This window comes from Vulpes vulpes, chromosome 9 (genome assembly GCF_048418805.1).
Source record: "Vulpes vulpes isolate BD-2025 chromosome 9, VulVul3, whole genome shotgun sequence".
Lineage (NCBI taxonomy): Eukaryota > Metazoa > Chordata > Mammalia > Carnivora > Canidae > Vulpes > Vulpes vulpes.
The window spans coordinates 109,331,130-109,339,234 of NC_132788.1; positions in this window are offsets into that span (position 1 = coordinate 109,331,130).

Here is an 8,105-nt window from a genome sequence, read left to right on the forward strand (position 1 = left end):
CCTCCGTCGCGGCTGTGAGCAGCCAGTGCAGGTGTTCTCGCGGCTGCCCGCTTCCTGGGGCACGTGCAAGACCCCGAGCAGTCCACGTGCCGGGGAGGCTGGGAGCCAGCGCCTGCCGTGCCCACCCTGGCACCTGCCAGCCCCGCGACCCCGGGGCAGGAGCCGGTCCTGGGGCCCCTGTGGGTGGTCACACAAATGACTGGCGAGCCGGCGTGCACGGGACGTAAACAGGGCCCTCCCCGTCCCCAGCCTTTTCTGTGCAACTTGGCGGCAAAAGAGGTTTTAGGCCTTTATTTTTTTTTTTTTTTTTTTTAATTTTTTTTTTTTTTTTTTTTTTTGGTTTTTTTGGTTTTAGGCCTTTAAACCGGGGTCTTGGTGCGGCGCCTGCAGCTCTGCAGGGGGCCGGGCTGCGCCCCAGGAGCACCCCTGACAGCGGGAGCGGCTTTGGGCAACCTTCACGTCCCCCCCCCCCCCCCCCCCCCCCCCCCCCGCCATGGATGCAGCCGAGCTCACTTCCCCTGCCCTCTGCGTGGAAAACCCGCCGCCACGGTTGGCAGGCCGGCGCCCCATGACTCATACGCTAGCTTCCTCGCCTGTAAGATTTATTTCTAATCAAAACATGCGATATTTTATTCTGAACAACTTGGTTTGTCCAAATAAGCCTTTAGGAAGGTCAGAGGGCAAAGCGCAGGTTAGGAGAGGCTCGCGGTGCCACATCCCACGAAGGGCTCCTGGACCTGCGGTCCCTAAAATGGGCAAACTCACAGGGTCGGAGACAAACACGCGTTACCCGGGGCTGAGGAGGGCGATGGGTGACTGCCAACGGGGTCGCCGTTTCTCCCGGGGCCCGGGTGTTCTGGGGTTGATGAGGTGACGTTTGCTCAACCTGGTGAGTGTCCGAGACGCCCCCAGACCGTACACGTCAGGGTGGGGAGTGCTCAGTTTGAATTTTACAGTTCCTTAAAGTGGGGGCCGTGAACGTGGCTGCCAACGGCATCGGCGGGCAGCTGGGTGGCCCTGCCCCAGGGCTGGCAGGTGTCTGGGGCCCCTGGACAGTCGGCACCGCCGCCCCATGATTGCCCCCCACCCCCCAGGGAGGTGCAGAGCGGCCCAGCTGAGATCCAGACTCCACGGGGTTGAGGAGGGTGCTGAAGGGGCACTTGTGGTGGAGCCACCTGGCAAGGGTGCGGCAGGTGCAAAGGCCCCGGGGTTGGCTGGGCTCTGCCTGGTTGGAGGGGTAACGGGGAGGGGGGAGGGGGAGAGGGTTCTAGTGTGAAGGAAAGATAGTGGGGGCTGGTGGGGGGCCTGGCAGGAGCCCCTGGAGCCCCCCCGTCCCCCGTCCCCCCTTCTGAGCCCCTCCCCTGTCCCCCCAACCCTCTGCAGTCTGCGCACGACTGAGACGCTCATCGGACCCCAAGCAGGAACAGGGTTCACGGAGGCGGGACGGGAAACAAAACTACACGTTCCGTAGGGAGCCTGGAAGAAAGTCACACCTGCACTCCTAACGTAAGGCCGTGAGCGCTAACACGCCTATTTTTCAATTTGGGGGACTTTTTTTTTTTTTTAAATTTATGATAGTCACAGAGAGAGAGAGAGAGAGAGAGGCAGAGACACAGGAGGAGGGAGAAGCAGGCTCCATGCAGGGAGCCCGTCGTGGGATTCGATCCCGCGTCTCCAGGATCGTGCCCTGGGCCAAAGGCAGGCGCCAAACCGCTGCGCCACCCAGGGATCCCCGGACTACTTTTTTTTTTTTTTTTTTTTAATGACTTCAATGTTCTAGAAAAAAAATCCATGGAAAGGTTTTTGAACACAGAGAAACGTGTATAAAGGGCATGTTTTCCTCTGAAACACCCTGGTAAGGCCCCTCTGTCCGCCACCCTCCCCTCTTGGGTGTCTGCACCCACCCAGGGGCATTCTGTGGGGCTGGGACGCCTTAACCCCGGCTGGGCCCTGGGGGTCTGGCCTCCAGCGGCTCCTCTCGGTCGGTGGGAGGTCGGAGGAGCCGGACCTTGCCAGGGGCCTAGGCCAGGTTCCCCGGGGCTGAGCGGCTGCGGCGCTGTGTTTTGCCGCCCTCTGGTGGCAGCGTGCACGAGCTCCCTCCGCTTCAAACCAGGAAGTCGCGTGCAACTCCCGGGTCGTCCGGTGGGGGGGATTCATGTGTTTACTTGGTCACTAGCAACAAGAGCTGAGAGCCGAGGTTTTTCTCAGCATTGATCACACGCCAGGTGCCTGGTAACCCCCACCCCGGGCTGCGAGAAGACAGGCGCCGCGCGGGTGATCCCTCAGGGTTTCGTGGCAGAGTGGGGACTTGATCCCCGGGCTGTCAGCAGTGAAGGGAACCCCAGATATCCGGGTTGGGTCCCAGAACCAGCTGAGCCTGAAGCCGGCCCTACTTTGGCTTGTTAGTTATACAAAGCTGTGAATTCCTGTTTTGTCAAAGCCTCTGCGTTGAGTTGGCTTCAGTCTGTTTTTCTTGTGACCGGAGAGACCCTCGGCCACCGGCGCAGCCCTCGCTGAGCAGCCGTGTGACCCTCGTGAGTCCCTTGGTGGCCCGGGGGTGTCGGCGTGATTAGATGAGATACTGCCCTCAGCAAAGCTTAGATGTCAGGGATGAGGACTCCCCCCCCCCCCCAGTGCAGAAGGCTCCAGAGGTGCGTCGTTCCCGTCACTCGGAACGTTCCTCCCGTGGGAGGAAGCTTCCCACGGTGACCCGGTCGTCGAGTGTCCTCGCACGGCCTGGCCAGGGGCCTCCCGCACATGCACGCACACGGTCACGGGCCGACGTTGGTCTTCCCAGGTGATCCCGTCGGGCCCTGCTTGCACCCAGGCGTCCCACTGCTGGAACAGGGCGCCGTGGCGATCGGACAGCCAGGCCGCGGGCCCTGCTTGCTCCCTGCTGGGACGTCCCGCGGGCGCCGGAAACCCCAGGGTCCGCCCACGCCACGGACCCGGACGCTGAGGAGCAGAAAGCCCGAGGCTGCCCACTCGGCATGGCCTCACTTGAAGCAACGAGTCACGCCCACAAGAGCTTCCACGGAAGGTCACAGGCTGAGGTTCGGGTGGACGTGAATGTGGGGGCCCCTGTTGAACCCGTGACAGCAGCCACCCTGCAGGCGGGGAGCGGGCAGCCCACCCGTGGCCTCCGTTCATCTGGGCTTTGCTGTGAGTTGGGCTCCATCTCCGCAGGCTCAGGGCGTGGGCCAGGACCCAGCGGGGCTCCAGCTCCGTAAAACCCGATCCACCCTGGCCGGGGAACAGCGAATTCTTGAAACCAGCCAGAATCCCAGGTTTTTTGTTTTTTGTTTTTTTAGATTTTATTTACTTATTCATGAGAGACGGGGTGGGGGAGGTGGAGAGACACAGGCAGAGGGAGAAGAAGGCTCCATGCAGGGAGCCCGATGTGGGACTCGATCCCGGGACTCCAGGATCACACCTGGGCCAAAGACAGGCACTAAACCGCTGAGCCACCCATGCTGCCCCAGAATCCCAGGTTTTAATAAAAAAAAGGTCTTGGGCAGCCCCAGTGGCACAGCGGTTTAGCGCCGCCTGCAGCCTGGGGCGTGATCCTGGAGACCCGGGATCGAGTCCCACGTCGGGCTCCCTGCATGGAGCCTGCTTCTCCTTCTGCCTGTGTCTCTGCCTCTCTCTCTCTCTCATGAATAAATAAATAAAATCTTTAGAAAAAGGAAAAAGGTCCTGATTTTTAAATTTGGCAAATTAGCTGAAAGAGTCTCCTAAAAATGTAAAACCCCAACGGCCAAGTAAGACAAGTCTGACTTCTGAACTCAGCCCTCGGGCCAGGGTTCGAGACTCCAATGGTGAGACATTCCTCTTCACCGCATCTTCCCACAGATCCCTTTCTGACGGGGAAACTGAGGCTTGGGCGGGAACAAGGGCTGGCTGACTTCCGGGAACCCCATGTCTCTGCCGGCAGAGCCCACGTCCCGGAACCCACCTTGGGCTTCCCAAAGAGGACCAGAATTCTAGGTGGACCCCAGATTCCTGCCCCCTGGCCCCTGGCTCCCGTGACATACTGGGAGCTCCCGAGTGTGGGCAGGATTTGGTAAAGTTGGGGGGGGGCGCTTTTCAGATGTGATCAAGGTGCCCCAGTCGGTCACCTTGGAGTTAATGGAGAGGGAGACCATGCTGGGCGGGCCCGACCTGGTCCCGGGTGACACAAACAGCCGCGGGGGTCAGCAAGGGCCTGTGGGGCCGGTCCTGCAGGAGTCAGACAATAATCCCAGCAACACCTGCAGGGTCGTGGAAGGGGCCTTGCCCGGTGGCGCCCTGGGCTGCGCGGGTGGCCCGGCTGCACTGCTCGCAGCCTCGGGGGTGCGGGGGCCCCGGGCCGGGCACAGGTGCCCTTGTGAGCCGCTACGTGTGTGCTAATCTGTTACTAATTAACAATCAATCTGCAAACGAGGGTCCGGTTTTTACGTCAGCCACGCATTTCCGGGCGAGCCCCCCCAGCTCCTGCCGTTAGTGACCCCCCATGCCCGCGGCCGCACCCGCAGCTCGGACGACAGGTGGGCCTCCCTGTGATCTCTGCCTGCTCATGGGCTTCACTCAACCGTCGGAGCTTTGGACGCTGGTCCAATAGGGTCGCCTGTTTCTCGGGAGGGTCCCGGCGCCCCTCATCCCGGTGAGAAGGGCTTCCCTTGATCCCGGGGCGTGCAGGTCACCTCCCGGTTTCTCCCGCTCATGCTGAGCTGCAGGTGCCTCCAGATCGGAGGGCGGAGGACAGCGCGGGGTCACGTCCCCGCTGAGGCGGGCGGGCAGGGGGGCCGGGGAGTCAGGGGGAAGCCCCCCCCCCCCCCCCCCGTCCCCTCTGTGCTGACCCCAGGCAGGTGTGCTGCTGGCGCGGCCGCAGGGACCCAAGCTCCCGCCACTCCCAGGGCCCCCGCAGGTTTCCCGGCGCCCAGCGCGTCCTGCTCCCGGAGCTGTCCTGCGGGAGGGAGGCGCTCGGAGGCCGCCTGGAGGAGGCAGGGTCCGCCGCCTCTAGGCCCCAGAGAGAACGCTCCTCCCTCCTGGACCGTCCCACGCGGGAAGGGACCCGCGCACATGGGGCCTCACCCCACTCCCCGCTCACCCCCAGAGCCCGCCCTGAGGTCGCCCGCTGTCCTCCCTCCTTTGGGGTCTACTCCCCTAAACGCGTTTAGCCCCCTCAGTGCGGACCTTTGGGGACACGGAGACCTGGCAGGAGGACAGGATGCCCTCCCCATCCTGAGGGCAGGGCCGCGTTACAGGAATGACCCCGTGTGAACCACAGACAGGACGTCCCGGCGTCTCGCTGCTGCGGGGGGACCTCACCCGCGGAGCGAGCAAGACTCTGGGACACACTGAACCCGTTAGGGTACTTGTGGTTTCCTTAAACCGGCAAATTGTAGTCCCCTCCGGGGGGTTCCCAAGGGCCTTGGCGTGCTTTCTAGAGAGTGAAGACTTTCTCTTTCACTTTTAAAAAATCTTGGTAAAATACATATAATACAAATTTTACCAATTTAGCCCTCTCTAAGCTCACACTTCAGGGCACAGAGCACACTCACCCGCTGCACACCCACCCCCCACCATCTCCAGAACCTTCCATCTCCCCACACGGAGACCCCGTCCCCAGGAAGCATGGACCCCTGCCCCCCGCCCCACCCTTGGCTCCCACCACCCATGTCTCTGTGGACGGGCCTCCTCTGGGGACCTCCTGGGAGTGGGGTCCTGCAGGAGGCGTCCTTCAGGGTCTGGGTCCCCTCCCTGAGCCCAGTGTCCTCGGGGTCTGTTCACGCAGGGGAAGGTGTCGAGGTCCCTTCCTCCCCGAGGCCGGGTCTTATCCCGGGTGTGGACAGACCTCACCGTGTGTGTACCCACTCCCCTGGATGGACACCTGGTGCTGCCCCTCCTGCTGAGCATCACTCGAGCTGCTGTGACCGCTGTGGGGGGGATCCCTGATCCCAGTTCCCTTGGGCACAGACCCAGGAGTGGAATCACAGGGTCACATGGTTGTTCTGTGTTTAACTTCGTGCGGAACTGCTGTTGTTGCGTAAAGGTCAGTGAGTCCGGCTGCACTGTGCTCCTGGGACTACGCTGTCTGCCCCCGTCCACATTCAGGGACCCCCACTGGTGGCCCTGGTCACCCTGGCAGGGGCATGGCGGGGGGGGGGACATGCCCGTCTTCCCCCACCCGATGGCCCAGGGGTGCAGGAAACACTTGGCTCCTGGTTGGGGGAGCAGGACGTGTCTCTCCTGCTTGGGCACCACCGTGGGGTCGGGGCCGGCGGGCACGCGGCATCTGGAACCCACACGGCGCCTCAAATGACACGTCCCCAGGGGCTGCGGACCTCTGCCCCAAGTGGTTCCCATGCCCCCGAATGAGCCCCCTGCAGACACACGGGGCACACGACACAGCCCGACAGGTGGCAGAGGGACTGGCGTGGAGCTGGGGGTGTGCTGGGCGGGTGTCGCGTGGCCCCCACCGTAGGTGCCTGGGACCCCGGCCTGGATGACGGGCTGTGGGGGCCCTGTGGATGTGACTGCCGGCCCTTTCCTCCAGGCAACAGGGCTGGACCGCAAGGTCCCTTTCAACCTCCAGCGTGGGATCCCTGTGGCACCCTCAGGCCCGAGCAGAGCTCGGGGACAGAGGAGAGTGTGGGGGGCAGCCCAGAGGGAGGCGCGCTGGGAGGGGACATCACTGTGTCTCGGGGAAGCTTCGCGGGTCATGGTGCTGGGGGCGTCCTGGGCTCCGACCCCGAGACCACAAGGGCTGGTCCCACCATGGGACGGTCTCAATCCAGGGGCTGCCCCCAGGGGACGTGGCCTGGCTGCAAAGAAGCGTGGCCGGGCTGGGGGAGTTACAGGGGAGCCCAGGATTCTGCACCTCGGCTGGGTGCCTTGTACGTAGCCTGTGCAACAGTCCCGGGTGGCCCTGAGCAGACGCGAGGGCAGGGTAATTGAGAAGGAGACTTGGGGATCCCTGGGTGGCGCAGCGGTTTGGCGCTTGCCTTTGGCCCAGGGCACGATCCTGGAGACCCGGGATCGAGTCCCACATCGGGCTCCCGGTGCATGGAGCCTGCTTCTCCCTCTGCCTGTGTCTCTGCCTCTCTCTCTGTCTCTCTCTGTGACTATCATAAATAAATAAAATTAAAAAAAATAATAAAAAACCCTTAAAAAAAAAAAAGAGAAGGAGACTTGCATGGTGGACAGAATAACGGCCCCAAAGACGTCCCAGTCCTGGTGCCTGGAGCTGGGACGTGTTGCCTCCCACGGCAGAGGGGACCTGGGTCGAGGCCCTGAGGTGGGGAGACCCTGGGGTCCTGGGTATCCTCCCAAGAGGGAGGCAGGGGGGAGCCACAGAAATGGGCAGACCCTGTGCTGCTGGTGGTGAGGACAGAGGAGGGGCCGTGGGCCGGGGAGCGGGCGTCTCTGGAAGGTGGGGGCAGGAGGGGGTCTCCCTGGGGCCCCGGGGGAGACCAGCTCTGTCCACGCCTGGTTTTTAGGACTTCTGAGCCCAGAACCATGAGAGCATTGGTGTGAGTGGTGGGTCAGTGCGGCCTGGGGCCTCGCACATCCTGACCCGGTGGACGGAAGGACAAGCCCATCCGCACCAGTGGGCTGACATGGCGGAGGCGGTGGGGGAGCCCATGGCATTCATCGCAGGGCTGGTTACGGAGCTGGGACCCGACTGTGGGAATCCCAGGAGCTGACTTTGTCCAGGGAGGGCCGCCCTGCAAGGCCCAGGCTCTCCCTGTGGACACAGACCTTGCCGCCCCCCTCAGACTGTCCTGCCTCCTCCGGCGGCCTGTCTCTTCTGCCTTGAGGCAGTCCCCCTGCAGTGGCCCTGTTCTGGGGGCCCACAGCTCTGCCCTCAGCGCCACGGCCCTGTGGGGGGGCAGCTCCGCCCTCGGGGCCCCAGCACCCCCCCAGGGCCCATAGCCCCGCCCTCGAAGCTCCAGCCCCGCCCCCAGACCCCATAGCTCCGCCCTCGGAGCTCCAGCCCCGCCCCCGGGCCCATAGCCCCGCCCCTGGAGGCCCAGTCCCGCCCCCGGGCCCATAGCTCCGCCCTCGGGGCCCCAGCCCCGCCCCGGGCCCATAGCTCCGCCCACGGAGCCCCAGCCCCACCC